Raw genomic sequence first — 18,239 nt, 5'->3', positions numbered from 1 at the left:
CATCTTTGTTTTCCACTTCTGAGCTGATATCCACTCAGAACCGTACGGCTGTATACCTGCAATATTGATCACCATTTTTGTTGTACCGCTAACGTTAGGTTGATGTTGTGAGGGGCTGTAAGCTAGCAGGAGAGAGCGTGAGCAGATGGGTAAACGGGAGAGGGAGTTGCTCCATGCCAACTGTCCCGCCTAGTACTCAGAAGCAAATTTATAATAAACTCCTGTCGCTCTGCAGAAAATACATGTCCTAGAAAACAACACAGGTTTTTGATTTTGGCTTAAAACCACACAATCATAATTAAAAGACCACTGCGGAACAATTTTACAATAGATCCAAAGATGATCGGAGTGGGACTTTAATCTTTTTTGTAGATTAAATCAGAATTGATTTTTACGATTTATAAATGTAAGTTACTTTTAAGGATTAGATAATGCTGTAAAGTTAGGTGTAACCCTTGTGCTATCCTAGGAACTTTACCATTGGGAGTTGGCTCATCTAGACCCACTAGACAGTCGTCTGAATCTTTTTTTCTTCAATGATTTGTGATCTTCACTGGTGTCCATGGATTACATGAAATCTTTCCACCTTTATCCACCTTTGTTACGGTAGGGAGAACATGTCAATGTAAGGGTGGGGTCATCTAAGATAGCACAAGGGTTAAAAGGTTTTTATTTCACTAAATTCCAGATGAAACACAACTCAAATTTTCTATTTCCACAGACAAATCCATATAATTTCAATCCCTATTTTGTGCTATTTTAATCCTCAAACACATCTAAACTTGTTAGAACAGAAGACAATGTAAAGCTAGCAAAGAAGTCAGACACAAGAAAGTAAAACAAGAAAATGAGTCATGTTTTGAAAGTGGGACAAATGGCACAGATTATTAAAACTGCAGTTAAGGCTTCAATACTTTGGTTAGTTTTTCAATTTATAAAAGTGAGTTTTGATAATTTGTGCGTTCCCCATAATAAAAAATGTGCAAATCAGTACGTGGTGTATAAACATGAATCAATCTTTTATAAAATATGTTGGGCTGATGTCAGTCTCTGTGTGATCACAGAATATAAAACTTCAGATTTAAAATAGTTTTTAAGTCTACAAAAGGTAAAAAGGAAAAAAATAAATGTAATTATTCATTGTTTCTTGCGTTTGAATGAATTTTTTTATTTAAATTAATCCCCTCAAAAACTAAAACCTGCTTTGTTCAGACAATTTTAAAATTACATCTTTGTGTCAAACACAACAACACCAGGTTCTGTGACCTGTTTTGGGATTCTAGACATTTTGCTGTTATTAAAACACATAATATCTATTTTTTCTTCTACTCCTTTTTTTTTAAACATTTATAGCTTAAACAATAAAAAATTTCAGTGTAAGAATTAAACTTTTGACAAAAAATTTACCGAAAATATGTATTTTAGATCAGTGACTCTATCTATTTCAACGAAATAATTTCAAGTGCTTAACAATAAAAACCGTAGAGGAATGAGACTGTAGAATCAATGCAATATTTCATTCTGTGGATTCATTTTTGAACTTTTACAGACTTCAAATTCTGATAAGTTTGCCAAGAACATCATGGCATGAAATAGCAAAAACTAAGGCTAATTAAACTGTGCTAAAATGAGACATAAACCATCTTTAAACTAAACATTACTACAAATTACTTAGTGAATCACACGCCCACATGGTTGGCAGGGCTTCAAACTAAAAGAGAGGGGCCTGCACGCTCATTATAGTAATATTTAAAGCTCAGTTTTTCCAGGTATCACACAAAATCCTAGTTTTTAAAATTTTATTTTGACTGCTGGAAATTACTTTAGTTTTTCAATATATAAAGTTATGGTCTCTGTAAATTTGTTTAGATTTGAAAAATATAATGTTTTTTTATTATTTGTATTGCTTTTTAAATTTTAGCTGTGATCTTTATTATCTTTTTGCAATGAGGGATTTGCTGATGTGATTTGTACATCAGGGCCAGCATAGAGCTTAAAATGAATCCCGAAATTCAATCTTCTAAAAGCTGAAAGTAGCTCACTGTTTAAATTGTAGTCGCTGCTGACTCATCCTAACTTAGAACTTCTGCATTTCTTGCCCTCATGAAGACCTGCACAAGTCCGCCGGATGCTGTGAAGGATTTCTGCTTCTCCTGGTCAAGCCTTGACTATCAAAGCGGTGCTGTGGGGGGTTAATGAGGGGTCAAAGGGTTCAGATAAGAAACAGCAGTTTTTATGGCACCTTCTGCAACCTGCAGCACCCTGATAGCTGTTTAAAGCGGCCGACCTTTAACCTGCAGCGGGTCAAGTGATCCACAGCCTGGGTCGTTTAGATAGGTCAGATTGGAACAAGTGAAGGATTTGTGTGCCACGGCGAAACGTCCAAAAAGGCACAGATGAATTGTTCGTAATGATTCCAGCCTGATTTGTTTTGCTTGTAAAGCCGGGGGATTGATATCAGTTATCAGGATGTTTAACGCCGTATAAATTTGATTCATTCTGTTATTGATCTGATGTTTTACAGGTGCACTAAACACAGCTTATTGTGAGAGAAACACTTTATATGATAGCTGTATCAAACTGCTGGCTATTTTTCGGCGTCGTTTAATATAAATCAATACCGTCTGTTTATGCATTTCTCTGTCTTTCTCTCCTCCAGGAAAGTGACCATCAAAGTCATTTCCAGTGGATCACAGAGGGCCGACTGTGATGCACAGATAGCACCTTGTCTCATCCACTGGCAGGCCGTCATTACGCCAAACACCAGGAGAGACGGCTGCTGTGGGCAAGAAGACCTTTAGGAAAATGTCAGCACCTCCAGTTTTCACCATTTAACTCTTCCCTCTGCAGCACTACCTGCTCTAAACCCTTTAATTACACTATCTGTTTTTTGTGTTTGTATCCGAGTGATTTCAGAGCATGTGGGGCTTTTTTTTAAATGCATCCTTGCTGGGAAAAAGGTCCTTTGTTTAGCCAGTCTCAGAAGAAAAAAAAAATTCAAACAGAACCAGAAGGGACAGCTTTCCAGTCTTTATATCCTCAGTGCTTTTTCTGTTATTTTTGTACATTTTCAAGTGTGTCTAATGTGACGTCTGGCCGCAGAAGAGGACACTTGAGGAGATCCAGCTTTCTTTAATTTGAATCACTGATGCTTTTTTTTTTTGTTCCTATTTGGCCGTGATCCACAGTGTAAATTTTTCCGTTGGAGGGAAACCAAAAAAAAAAATGCAGTGAATGAAAGCATTGAGGCCTCTTTCTGTAGCTATAAATAGCACTTTTAATAATGCATGTCATGCCAATTTTAGCATTGATTTGTGACTAAAAGGAACATACTAAATATTGAGAGAAGTAATGTTGTTTGTCACTCATTTGTTCACTTGTTAGCTTAAAAAAATCCAATGAATAAAAGTTTTCCTTCTTGCCTAAAAATGTGCTGTCCTTCATTTGTTTTAAAGGTTTGGGGAAAATGTTTAACATTTGAGCAATGTGATAAATCCAAAAGCTTAAATTCACCTTTAGTTATTTTATCATTCCTCCAAAGTAATTGATTTTAGGCAGGTTGAGTTGTGTGATGTGCAAAAAAACCACATAGCCAAGGAATAAAAAATAATTGACTTAAAAACTGCCAGTATTCTAACCTTGCTCCATTTATTTTTCTTTTCCACCAAAGCATGTGGCAAACATAAAAAGCAGGCTCATAACAGAAAACCCACAATCAAAAGTGATTTTTTTTTCTCCAAATATTTCAGCTTCTCATTGTCAGCTGAATGCCAGGCTATCCAGACAGACGGTGAACGGACATCGCCGAGCCATGTACACAGACAAGATAATGAGTATCTCAGGTGACTACATGCAGTGATTACCAGGTTGTTATATAGAAATTATATCCCATAAACATCCTAAACTCCGTCTCTGTGCACACCCCCTGTTCAGACACGGAGCACACGCTCACAAATGCATACTCTCGACAGATCCTTGGTTATCACACCCTTCCAGATTGTTCTCAACTACTTATGGAAAACACACACACATCTCAAGATGTGGCCACTCTTGCCAATACGATCCCAGCGTTAAGAACAGTTGTTGCTGTCGTGTGTGTTTGTGTGTTTTTCTTTTTTTTTTAGCATCTCTAAATTCCTTGCGTTGCTAAGGTGCTTTGGGAGGGGATTAACAAAGGCTGGCGCCGATGAGCAAGCCTTGCAGATTTTCAACTAGCAGAAAAAAGACAAAGAAAGAGGGGGAAACAAGGAGGGAAAAGACGGCGGGTTGGACAACAGGGAAAAGGCAGTCAGAGCTTGTGTAAGCATGATGACATGAGAGAGTAAAGAGGTACAGCCCGGATGAGTGAAAGAGAGCAGAAACAGGTAAATGTGAGGCCTTAAAGACCCACGTTGATGAAAATTGTGTTTTTGGTGCTTTTAACAGGTTCTTGTAGCATTTTTCGGATGTTGGAGGACATATATAAAAAAAATGAAGTTCAAAATTGCCTTTCCGATTATTTCTTTATTCAAATCAATCTCAATCAGGGGCAGAAAAAAGGTGTAACACAGAAGAGGCCACAAGCTCCCTGCTCCATTCTGATGCATCCAGTCGCAGAAAAATAGATCCATGAACGTCTTTGTTTTTCTCGTCTGAGATGGTATTTGGGTCAAAACTGTACGGCTGGATAGCTCTAATATTGCTCACCATTTCTGTTGCAACAGTAATGTTAGGTGGGGGTGTTAGGGGCTGTAAGCTAGCGGGTGTGAGCAGATGGGCGATGGGCTTGCTCCACCAGCCTCTCTCCCAACTCAGAAGTGAAATTCTAATAAACTACTGCTGCTCTGCAGAAACTATGTCCTAGAAAACAATACAGTTTTTTTTTACATTTTGGCTAAAAAAAATCATTATCATGATCAAAAGATCGCTGGGAACACTTTTACAACAGATCAAAAGATGATCATCTGATGTGATTTTAAGTTCTGCAAAAAAAAAAAAAAAAAGTTAAAAAAAACTTTATTGCTTTATTTTTCATCTCATTTTCCCTCTTCCTCCCAAAAGCAACAGTTTGACAGCATCTCTTTCTGTCACAGCTTCAAACAGCTGGGAGACTGAGGCGCCTGGAGCAGCGGCGTCTCAGGTGAATGTCTCTCAGCGTGTCCTTGATGACACTCTTCTGCTTTCTCCCATCTTGCTGCTTTTAATGAGTTCAGCGGGGGGTGGGGGGTGCAGCACAAGCAGCTTAGCCACATTTACCAATTATTGACCCGTCCTCTGAGCCGTTCCTCTAATAACTCTGCAGCTGGAAAATGGGACATTAACACAAGCCTGACTTTCATTTTCACAGAATCCCCGGACGCGTCCTCAGACTAAATCTGACTGTTTTTCTAGGAGGGAAATCTCCATTAGCCGGCGCACTGCGGGGAGGGAGGTTTGCATGCATTTCTTTGAATCCCCTCCTCGGGCTCAGTTTCTCAGGTAGAGTGTAACTGGATATGGCCTGTTTGTGGAATACAAGGCACTTGACCAAGGGCCAGCACTGCTTCCCCCTCCTCTCCCTCCCCTATCCATCCACTACCTAGGTCAGGTTACCCCTCAACCCCCTACAACCCCTCCTCTTTGTGGTGGCAGGTAAGGTGTTTTGAAGTCCCATCAGAGTTTAAAGATGTTTAAAAGCATGTGTTTGTTGGTTTACCGGGCAGGTGATTGTGAGTCTTTCTGGGCCCGCCTGGGCCGTGTTGGCTAATGTAACTGGGTTGGCTGAGGTGCCAGGGCGGCTGTCTTTCAACCGCCAATCCCTTAGAACTACTCATCTGATCAGGCTGGATACTGCGCTTCGCGGCTGCCGGGGTCACACAATCCAACCCCGGGGTCAAGCAGCTAATTACACATCTCTGTGTCTTCTGTCTCTGTCACCGCCGCAGAGATGTGGACGACAAGGTGAGAAGGAGCCAGAGAAAGAAGTGAAAAAACTAGAATACCGACTCAGATATCAAAAGGTCAAAATCGAGAATAACTAAGTCTTTTTCATTTCAAAGAAGGAGAGTGGGAGTTTTAAAAAAAAAACTAAAAATAACTTGTCATTTTCAACCTTTGGCAACTGAAAAAAAGAAAAATACCTTAAAAGCCATGCAAGTAAATATGGTTACTCAAGGAAGAGACTTAAACGCCTTCTAAAGGCTTTCTTTGATTATCCAGCTATCACTGCAGGCAGAGCCGGAGGGGTTGAACGGTGCTGTGCGCCGGCAAAAGTTTCAACACACACTCAGAAATGTATACATCAAAAGTAAGAAGCAAAATCACTATTATATTACATTAGGCTGTGGGTTCATTAATCACAAATGCGAGGGCTTCTCAGCTAGCGTAGAAAATAATCAAAAAAGGGGACATTAATCACATGCATGAACAGCAGTAGTTACACCTGTGACAAAGCCATCTGATTTAAACGTGTTGCTCCAGCCTGTGTTAATGATGCCACCCAGGGGCAGGCAAAGCAACCTCTCTGCCATCACTGAAACAATAATGCACTAACTATGAAGCCATTCTTTTTGGTGTTATGAAGGAGTATGCTGATGCACATCGCGCAGAGGTCAGTGGGTGTTGCTGCAATTACCAGTCGCAGCTTTTTCCTCACAGCTTGACCACCAGGCTTTTCACTCACAGCATTGAAATGTCTGCAGAAATTAGTCACGCTTAATACTTTCAAGCCATTTTTCCCTCTGATAAATAGATCATCAATTTAAAACAACAACAGGAGAAAAGGTTCTGTTGTAGTGGTTTTGATTTTGTACAGGAGCAAAGTCTCAATATAATCTATGTGCATATGGCAAACCTTATGGCAAACATGATGAAGGTTGAGGTCTGCAGAAACGGCAGAAATCCTCGTGTGCATGTGTGCTTACACTGCCCTCTTTTGAATGCACCGCAGCGTGTCCCGCTCCTCTGCTGCTGCTACAGAGAAATTAGCATTTTAACACCGTTCAGGTCACAGTGATTAAAAACACAAATAAATTACATTTTCAGCACAAACTACATTTTTTAAAAAGCAAAGAGAACACAAAAGCAGTTTCCTTTTTTGATGGACACATTCTTTTAAACAAATTAGGTGGGGGGGAAAAACATTAAAAAAAGCATAAATTATTCATTGTTTTTTCTCAACAGTTTGATTATTTACATTTAAATTAAAAGAACTTTTGGATGATTAGGTTGTGTACCAACAACAAAATTTTTAACAGATAGTATTGATGCATTTATTTTAAAAAGAACAATTTGCTTCTAATAATAAAAAAATACCACAAGATATTAAAAAAATGTTTGCAATTTACTTAGTTAAACTGTAGTTTCCTGTTTTGTTAGCAAAAATGAATAATTAGGTCAAAATAAGCAGACTATTTGCATATAAGCAGCAATCAAACAAAACAAGATAATAATAATAATAACAATACATTGAATTTTCATATTAAAGAGCAAAAAATTAAAAGACTATTACAACAGTAAAAGTAGAATTTGGCATGGCTTTACTAAGGACCTAAAATTATCTTAAATTAGTTTGAATAGTTTGAATTTTCTTCTTTAAAATACCTCTGATTAAGGAATTTGCTGAATTATAATAAAAAAAATAGTCTCTTTTTTATATACTTGTTCTCACATCTTTTAAAAAACAGTCAAAGTCCCAAAAGTTCCTTCTTTCAAAAATTATGTCAGTGAATTTTCTCCTTAGTAACTTTATATTTGAGAGCCTTCAGACGGTAGTTTTCAAACATGGTGCTCTTCTGAAGCGTTATCACAGAGTAAAACGATGGGAATGCGACTAAATGCTGCAGCCCAGTTTGGTTTAAATTTTTACAATAAATAGAAAAATTGAATATAAGTAACTCATTAAACTTTTTCCATGCGTTTTTTTATTTACACAAGTCACTATCTAAACATTTCTTAGATGGACCTTCAGTCAAAAGAGTGGATGTTTTTCAAAGAGTCCAAACCCCAACGACCTGCCCTGACAAAAGGGAAACCAAAGAGCTGTCCTAATTAACAGCTGGGACGAGAGAAGGGAGGAGACGATCGACAGAGTGGAGGACTGAAAATCGAAATGATGACAGCTTTATTAACAAAGCTGCTGACCCCTTTGCTGTTTGTTTGAAGGATTTGGTTAATTTCACAAGTTCTCCTAAGGTTCTGTAACAAACCTGTTCATTGTTTTGCTCCTGAGAGCTTGCTAAGCCTTATTTTTCGAGCATCTTTCAAGCACTTGACACCTTCCACAGAAAACTTGCCTGTCAAGGTATTCCAGTCTTCCAAACGTGTCAGGTGGAGGAAAGTCTATCCCAGAGTGTAAACGGAGGGGGAGGGCGTGGAGGAGGGAGCTGCCGTAAGTCTAGCCGGCGATGGAGGGGGGTGGGACAGGACCAGGGACGGGGCAGGTAAAGAGGATTGTGTTCAGGCTCCTGGGGACAGGGAGCTTGATGTGCCACTGAACTGCCCACCCAACATCAACACTCTCAGGTTCCCGGGCTCAGATACTCTGATAATCAGCCTCCCTCCACAGGGACCATCTGGAGGCAAGAGGGGAGGTGAGAACCACGTTTTCTGTCCACAAAAGCGTGGATTTACTCATCTGCAGACAAAGTTTCAAAGGGGCGTCACCTTCTTTTCTTCCATCACCTTCTATCTGTGAGCCGGTTCTCACCAAACATTCACACCAACAAACAATATGTGCACTAACACCGGAGAAAACGCACGTGTTTGTGCATGTGGTCCTGTTGCCTCTCGTCTCTGAGCTTCTCCAGTTTGATTGACAGCCCTTTCCCTGTAGAGATCAGAGGACAGCTACGGTGATTATCATTTCACCGTGGTAACTGAGACACCCTTAATCCCATAATAATCCTTCACAGTCAGTCAGCACAAAAGTATCCTGACCTCCTGCTATGAAAGTCCTTGTACACAAATACATGTGCACACACAGTCATTAACAGTCAGACCTTTTGAAGAAGAAAACGCACTAAAGCTGCTGCTGACACTGTTTTTGTATGAGCACAGGCTAGCACAATACCAGGTCTGCTCTGTTCTCTGACATTTTTTCTGAGGAATTCCCATTTTTTTCATAACAAGTCGGAAGGCGTTTCATTGCATTACTCTTTAGGATTCCCCCACACCCAGTAAACAATAAATTAAACGTAAAGTGATTGAATTTTTTTCAACTGTCGATTTTTACTTCATGGTTATTTGATGAGGTGGTCACTTTTAAGTGCCCCCCGCCCCTGTAGCCCGTATGTCTGCAACCTTTAACAATAAAAGAGCCATTTGAAGCTGAATCTTACTGATCAAAACCTAGTAGGAGCCTTTTGGGAAAATCCAATATTACTTTGCATTCAATACATTGTTACTTTTATAACAAAGAAACTAGCATGTTTGCCAAATTTGAAATTGTTTTTAACTTTTGACAGACTTTCTTTCAAAGTAAAAGACTTCCTGTGCCAAACAGGATCAACTCAATGCAGCTTACGTGCTCCTATGAAAGATTTTAAACAACAAAAGACAACTATTATAGCTACTTAGGTCTACTTTGGTGGGCCATCATCCTTTTTCTTTTTACTACTGCTGATAACCTGAACGTAAACATGAATTCATTTGTTTATGATCCAGTAGAAAAAGTAAAAACAAGAATATACAAATTTATACAAATATTCAACTCCCTTCTGGATGGTTACTAACCATAAGAAAATATGTGTAAAATAAACTGATCAAATAGAAAAGATCAGACTTTTTTTTTTTTTTTTAAATCTGTGCATTCTGTTGGAAGCATGGAGAAAACAAGATATCAGCACGTAAGAACCTTTGCATAGTTTATTTTACTTCTAGGTGCACCCCAGCCATACATTTATAATTTAATGTAAATCAAGGCTAATTTAGTAACCTTTACTTTTAAAAATTACCATTATTATTACTTTTTTTGCTTGAAGGTTAAAAGAGCCACATGCGGCTCCGGAGCTTGAGTTTGCCGACCTCTGCTGTAGGCCAACGACAGACTGGATTAGCAACCTTTACATTTTAATGAAATGATGGATGCAAAATAAAGTGTGAACTTTGGAAACCAGGTTAAAGAGAGACACTACATCTGTTAAGAAAAAATAAATAAAAAAGACCTCAATTAATTACAAGCTTTGTATAAAATCTTTCAAGAGGGTCTTTAAGAAAGTTGTTAGAATATTGTTTTAAACTCATCCAGGAAATTTAGGGAAACTGTATATCGAACCTAATAAACCAACAACGGGCCAGAAAATGACTTGATCAATTTTGATGTCCTAATTTTAGACTGAATGTTTCTGGATTAAACAATAAAACAGACCTTGAACGTCATTAATACTCCAAAGGACTGGATGTTCAACACCACTGCATCTGGACCTGCCACAGAAGTCTCTTCTGCCTCTTCTTTTCTGCTAAACAAGCGTTAAACCAGGTTGAACTTTGACCAATCAGGGACTCTGATTTGGTAGTGACGTATGGCTTGGCACCCTTTTAATTTATGGAAGGGGCCACTGTTTGAACAATGAACATAGAAAATTCCTAATATTTGAGTTTTGTGCCCGGCCTGAATTATTTAACACCAAGTCAGTCATTGCTATGCTCAGTGGTCCTTTAATTATGATTACGCTGTTTTAACCAAATTCAGAAAACCTCCATAGTTTCTGCAGGGCGGCAGGAGTTTATTAGACATTTGCATCTAAGTTGCTCTTTCTATTTTTCCTCTGTCCGGTTGGTTTATAAAAACAAAAAAATATAAAATCTTTAAAGACAAATGGAGGTTTAGACAGTTGGGGAGTCCCCAAGGAGGGGTTGACTGAATCCATCTTGTTACAGCACCAACAGCTAATGTGATAAGCTCTCAAGTTTGCCAAACTGCTGGAAAGAACACAAAGAAGGCTATTTTTTTATAACTCTCTCAACTTTTTTAAGGACTTTAGAAGGTGGATTTTTTTCTCTCTTTAGTGATGCCAACAGGTTACTTTTTTACACTGCAAACAAAACAGGACCCTTCCAAATAAGTTAAAAATTCTTACCGTTCTTTTCCAATTATTTTCTTTAAATAAGCAAAATAAATTTCCTGTAGGATAAAAAAAATGGTCTTAAAAAGAATTCTTATTCTAGGAAAAAAAGTCCTAGTCACCAAGTCACGTTATTTTGCTATTGAAACACTTTCTTAGTAAGAAAACTTTTTAAGATAAGAACATTTTTCTTGAAACAAGGGTCTTTTACTTTCTGAAGATTTTGTTTTGCAAGTCCAAATAAAAGTTCTAGTCTACCAGATACATACAAGTACATACAAATACAAGTTTTATTGTAATAGAAACGTATCCATTTGGTTGTGTTGTGATGTGAAAAAATGCTATAGATCAGGTTTAAGCACAAGTCTTAATTCTGGTCTTCACCTATGTGATTGGTGGGGTTTTCTTTTTTCAAAAATGAAATTTTTCATTTCAAGTCTATGACAAAAGCAGCACAACTCTCATTACATCTTCCTTTTTCTGATATTTTTCCAAACTAGCATGTCTTCAGTTCCCGCTTAGAGGTGCTTTTATGAGGTTCTGGTCAGTCTTTGTGAATCAACGGCAGCTTTTCCAAAGAGCAGGAGGGAGAGGTGCGGCATGTTTCTGGAGCTATGTGCTCAGCAGGGAGCCTGGATGTCAATGGATGCCACTGTTTAACAAGCTGTTAAAGGTCTAGCATATAGAAAAGAAAGAAACTGCAGGCAGGACAAAAAAAAAAAAAGACTGCAACTCCATCTGTGTGTGTATGATAATAACACACGTGTGTGGCCCTTCAATTTGCTAACACAGCTAGCAATCTGAAAAGCTCCTACACACAGGGTTGGGGGTCCAAATGGGTCATTATGTTGTCTCCTTCAAGGAATCTGCTACTCGGCTTTCCATTTTGTGCTTGCAGATTGTATTATAGTGGCTAAATGGGTATCAAGATACACAAAATATCTAGCTTTGACGTTAGAAAATTTGAATGCTGCAGGAACACCTACAACTTTAAAGTACTTTGGCACCATGCAGCCCAGAAGAATGATGTTCATGAGTATTTCATGTTTCATTCTTTTCTGGAGAAAAATCTTCTTTAAATCTTTTTCTGTTTCATTTTTACCTCAGTTAAAATAATCTACAGAGATTTCCGCCCACTTTTGATCCAACTCTGCTTCACATTTGTTGATCTTGTGGGTTTTGAGACACACGTGCTGCTGGGAAATGAAGGCAAAAGCTTTGTCATCAATCCCAAAGGGTCAATCAGACTCACAATAATTTGGTTGAATTTGTTTCAACAGTCCAATTCTAACTGTTCTACAAAAATATTTAGGGGATTTTAAAAATAATTTCACATATGTTGACTTTGCAGAAGGGACATGTTTGGTAACAAGGACCGTGAGAAATGGTCTGGCTAAGAATTCCTCCCACAGGTGTGTTCAGGTGCTCTGTACTGACCCCGTCAAATTCTTCGACATCAAACTCGCTCGTCCATTTCTCTGTGGACCTTTGTGCACAGCCTTGATGGGACAGGAAGGAGGAATCCTAAAACTGTTGAACTGTTTGTCTAAAACCTCTTCCTGAAGCTTTTAAGCTATGTTCATACCACCCTCAGTCTATGTAAACGGACGTAAACAAACGTTTTGGACTTCCACATTCAAAACTCTCACGCTCACACGTTGCTACGCAAGTTTCTACGGCCGTTCTTAGGGCATTGTGTACAAAATGTGCGGCTATTGAATGTGTGTTGAAAGTCAAACCAGGTTGACCAATCAGGAACTTGGATTTGGAAGTAATGTATGGATGGCGTCCCCTTTCATTCACAACTGTTTGAAAATTGATCATAGTAGAGAAATTAATAATTGTGGTTTATGTCCGGCAGGAATTATATGAGACCAAGGCTGAATCCGAATTGCTTGCCTACCCTTTCAGCTTCTTCTTATACCTTTATTTTCCCTCCAAATGGAAAGATATGGAAAAATAGTGGCTATGTCCGAATTCCCACCCTAACACCTAACTGCTAAAAAACTACATAGTGCGGGACTATGTAGTGTAGTTAGTTAAAATCTAATTGATATGAGCGTTTTGCAACGATCATTCATGAGTCCATTGTGTTCTGAAGATGTCAAAGTCGATATTTTATTTAAAAAAAAAAAAATTGGGGCAAAAATTGATCAGACGCAATCCATTGTAGTCTTTATTTGCCAATCTAGTTAGCATCGATGCACACTGGTTTTTCGCAGATACTTCCGTGACATTTCTAGTGCACTGGAATTTGGAATTGTAGATTCGGACAGCACTACAAAATGACGAACACACCTATATAGTGCACTATATGAGTAGGGAAGGAATTCAGACACAACCAGTGTTTTCAAATTCGAACATTACTACGGCTTGATGATGTCATCAATAGTTGCCGGTCATCTACGTTAGCGTGTAGCTGCCAGCGCTCTGAAAATTCCTACCAACATTGGTTTTATTACTTTAAAATGTCATGCAAAAACAAAAAGTCAATAATTGCATTTAAGCATAAACATCAGTGCTTCAGAGCAAACCCACATGAAGAAATAGGTTTCTCCTCTGTCCCAAAAGTGCAACGCAGATCACTCCACTGGCAGAGGGATGGCCAGCCCTAAGTCACTGTGATTCCTCCGGAACCCTTGAGCTATCCTAGGCATTTTAACATTGGGAGTTGGGTCATCTAGACCCACTAGACAGTGCGCTGAACCTTTTTTCTTCAATGATTTGTGATCTTCACTGGTGTCCATGGATTACATGAAATCTTTCCACCTTTATCCACCTTTGTCACGGTAGGGAGAACACGTCAATGTAAGGGTGGGGTCATCTAAGATAGCACAAGGGTTGAAAAAAAACATTTTGGACACCACTAAAGCTTTGAATGCTCCGACAATAGGGAGGAGCCAGAGGGGTATGGAAGCAATTTGTATTTGCCCTTATCCTTTGATATATCGGAATAAAGCTGTGAAAGATAAAGCCTGGAGGAAGACTCAGCAGATTTACACAGCTTTGACATATCATACCAAAAGTCTTCCAACTGTAGGTGGCGGACATGTGCCATTAAATAGTAACCCAATAAAAAGACAAAGAAGCCCTTCCCTGCTGGTCCACCGTAAACACCATGCATTTAACCTGCGTCAAATGCCCAGTGTGTGTGTAGTTGACTGAAATTAAGGGGTTGTGTCCAGATCCTGAAAAACAACCCCAAGCCAGAACTTCACAGTTACAGTTTTTTCCCCCTGGCAGTTCACTGGCGATGTGTAACACTATAAAGATGTCCAGCCATGGAAGCTCGTGCCATGCTATGTTCTTGAGCTTAACCATAAGACCACATTGGATTGAAGGTCTGCAGGGAGGACTAATTTTGGACTCTAAGCACCTCAAAATCATCAGAAAACTTTGAATGAAGTTGAGGTTTGATGGTGAAGTTACCATCCCTTTTTTAGGTTACAGTTGCATTTAACTAGGAAAAAGTGCAGGTTCCAGTGTTCCAGGTTTACTAACATCCCAGTCAACAATTTCAATAAAAGGTCAATTTAACTGCCACATTATAAGCACATTCTTCTCACATATAAGAGTATTTTTCATTTAAATTGTTCATTTCAATGTTAGAAATGTAGAACGAACAGTTAAGGTCTTTCAAAAAAAAAAAGATGTGGCTTTAATAACGTCAATGTAAAAATTTGTAAAACGCAATATTATTTTAGAAATCAGTTCTTTCACAATATTACAGGTATTTACATCTATGTAGATACCGGTATTAATATTTTTCACCATAAGTCATACAATAATACTTAGACCTGTATGGAACTAGTGGAACTTCTGCCCTGAGTCATACTAAAACTTTAAAAATGGGACCCAGTTCCCCCCTGCTTGACAGGGGTTGATTGGGGGGATTAAACCATCAAACAGTTCCTGAGTGTAGCTGTGTCTGCAGCTCACCATTTCCCCAGGAAATGTGTCAAATGCAGAGAAGAAAATTCACACACCTTGGTCCGAGACAGATAATGGATCGTTTGAAAAACTTTATTATGAGTTAAATATTTGAAATTTATAACTTTTTGGAATTTTGTTTTAGAGTTTTTCCCTAAAAATATAGGAATTATCAGGAAAATTATTGTCTTATATGGAACACATACATTTCTGTGCTAAAAACTAGTTACCATGGTAACAAAAAATGTTCCATTAGATTTTTTAATATATGACCTGAGATGAATTATTTTTGTCAATTTAAAGCAAAAAGAAAAAGAAATTTAAATATTTTATTTTAACAAAATGTGTATTTTTCACCTGTGAAATTTATGCCAAAATACTATTTAGGAAAAATTTACTTTTTTTTTGTTTCCTTTGGTTTTTTTCATTTATTTCATGCTGTTTTGTTTTTTTAGGTTTACCAGGTGAAAGGTGTGTCACAACCCCCGTAAGCAGGTTGTCTAAAGTGACTTTTCCACATACCTGTCACTGTCACGCTGCATGAGCTGGAGATGCTCACTTCCATCTTCTCCCTTTCATTGTGTCTCAGGTACTTACCTGAACGTGCAGCAGAAACACTTTGGGGAAAGAGTCCTGCAGCTCACTAACACCACAGGCTTTCACACCTTTATGACTGCTCTCAGTGGTGTAACTACAGTGCACATCCATCTCTTAGGCATTAGCGTGATAGATGTATTTTTCATGCTGCCATTAGGGCTGAAGTAGTATGCTGTGCAAGGCTTACGTATGCTAATGTGCCCTCTCACACCTGCAGTTTCCAATTACCCCTAAGGAACAGAGCCAAGACTCGGTTTGCAGCCACCAGCAATAATATGAGTAATGGCAAAATTGCACGAGTCCTTTTGTGGAAAATTGGAAGGCAAAAAAAAAAAAAGAGGCAAGGGGGAAATCATTCAAGAAGTGCTTAGTGGGGGCATTAATACAAATCTGAGGGACAGTTGAAGGCAGGAAATGTAGGGATTTGAGGGTTTCAGCTATTTTCCTCAAAATAGTAGTCACTATTGATTTTAGACTTATTTCCATAAGAACTGATCACAGTGAAACTACTGTGCGACTAAAACAAGTGACTAAAAGTGTTCAGCAAAGGTTGATCAGATACTTGTGATGACGCCTGGTGGGGCTCATTTGCTGATTGTCCTGGCTGCTGCCATTTCATTTAATTATTTTTTTGTTGGGGGGGGGGGGGGGGGGGTAAAAATCCATCACTTTCTTTCACAGCCAACAAATTCACCCCTACTCCAAATGGATGGAGGAATGCCACACATTTAAAGGTGGGAACCTGAAGTCCTGACAGGATTAGAAAGTGGGGAACACATGTTCAGGTCTCTCTGACTTGCTTTGCTGCTCCAGACTTGTTTCCTCTCCTTATACCCCCCCCCCCCCCCCCCATCTGCTTTTCCTTTTCTGTTCATTTTAATCCATATCCCCTCTTTTTCTCTTTCCTATACTCTCTAATGTGTGCTCACAAACTGAATATGTTTACGGGGTGAGGAGGGGGGCACTAAATCCTTAGAGAGGACTTGGCAGTTGCTCCTCACCCTCTCGCTCCATCGCTTCGGTCCTTCTCAAATCCTATTTCACGGCGCCAAACATCCGCTCCCTGGGATCTCACAGCTCCCATCTCCAGACGCAGGTTTAAGCCCCTGTCTTGGCACCCGAGCCGGGCATGGAGAGAAGGCATGTGACGCGCATAAAGAAGCGCCAGAGATCCAAGCGCACCTTTTCTCTTTGCACAGAGAGGGGTGGGGGGCGCGCGCTCTGTAGACGGTTCCTGCCGGCGCGCGCACAGTCGGACGCATCAGCTGATCTTCTGACACGAGTCTAGAGGCCACGGAATTCCTGTCAGCTTTTTTTCCTCGCACACACTCAAAACTTCACACGGGTTAACGACAACAAATTACCCTAAAGTGACCCCTGTTTTTATAGATAATAAAGGACTGAAGCTGTAATTGCTACTCTTTGTTAATTTGCTCTCCCGTGATCCAGGGTAAACTTTAACAGGCCTCCACTTACAGCTAATCAAAGCAGTTAATTAGTGACCAAATTGCCTGACTCCGTGCGCGCGCAAAGGACAGGTCAGTTTTGCACTATGGCCGCTAGATGGCACCAAATAACTAGATTTCCAGCAATCCCCTTCCTTTTCTCCTCCACACTTCTGGCTGGTTTGCAAAAACAACAAAACAGAGGAGCTTTAGTGTGTCTGAAGTTACTTTTTATGTCTACAACCAATTTTTAAAAGCAGCGACATACTTTTTTTTCTTTTAGCTTTAAGTACTTGACACAAGTAACACCAGTAAAAAAGTAAACAAAGCCACAACCAACATTTATCACACATTTATGAGTTAGTTAGATTTGAGATGAGCCACAACTAATTCAAATTTGTTTGCAAAATTGCAAAAATCTTTTTATTGTATTGTATTGTATTATATGTTTTTATTTTGTCCTATTTTTCCTTTTAAGGATGTCATTATCATCAAATCTGAAATTTTAAAGGGGCTGTTCATGAAAGAAAATAGCATCTGATGCCTCACATCCCTCATCTTTAACAGAGGTGCCAAGAACTGAACATTTTTGCAGTATCAGCGATAAATGCAAAGTAGCTAGGGTTGAAATCAAAAGAAAAACAGCAAAACAGCAGACCATTTATCAGGCCTGCATTAAGAAACTTGATTTTATGCAAAGGTGTCCTCATAGTAAATCTTTATGCTGTTTGTGTGTCAGTGTGTCTCAGTTTTCAGTTTAAGCCCTTCAAATGAACTTTCAGAAACAAACAATAATTTTGTTTGCAAACTTGGCAAGGTGGTTGCAGTTTCTAAACCTATATTAAACCATTACACTAGTGCCATTACACTATGCAACAATAATTAACTCTACTGGTAAGCATTTCACAGTAGTACCTACTTATTTATTTACTTAGTTAATTACTTTATTTATTTCCAAAATAAATAAATGGAATGGAATAGAAAAGAATTTTATGACAGACATGAGGTCCAAACAAGAAACAAAAAAAAACCAATAACAAAAGACATGCAGAACAACTAAAGTGAAACATACATTTTAAAATTAAAAGCCTAAAAATTTAAGGGCTCAAGAAGGGCTTACCTCCAATTTGGGGACAGCGTGGTAAGAAGAGTGCTGTCCCTGATGCTGGTGAGGTTACAATGATTGAGATTGAAAAAAAAAACATCTTGATGAGCGTTAACTCCTACACCAATGAAAATCTCCCTT

General features: G+C 38.8%; 1 long non-coding RNA gene across 3 annotated transcripts in view; it reads left to right on the top strand.

Annotated features, from left to right (window-relative positions):
• The window catches only part of LOC111946746 (uncharacterized), a 97,987-nt gene extending 95,188 nt beyond the window's left edge, over positions 1-2,799 (top strand). The window contains exon 2 of one of the 3 annotated variants that reach the window (XR_013652922.1): positions 2,660-2,799. This is a non-coding gene — a long non-coding RNA (uncharacterized LOC111946746). The remainder of the gene's footprint in view (positions 1-2,659) is intronic. The other 2 variants (XR_013652921.1, XR_002872491.2) reach the window with 2 other exon arrangements.
• The last annotated feature ends 15,440 nt before the right edge of the window (positions 2,800-18,239 follow it).

The sequence above is a fragment of the Oryzias latipes genome, chromosome 21 (genome assembly GCF_053564925.1).
Source record: "Oryzias latipes strain Hd-rR chromosome 21, Olatipes_Hd-rR_3.1".
Classification (NCBI taxonomy): Eukaryota; Metazoa; Chordata; class Actinopteri; order Beloniformes; family Adrianichthyidae; genus Oryzias; species Oryzias latipes.
The sequence above is the reverse complement of the archived record's forward strand: the minus strand, read 5'-3'. Positions and strand labels throughout refer to the sequence as shown.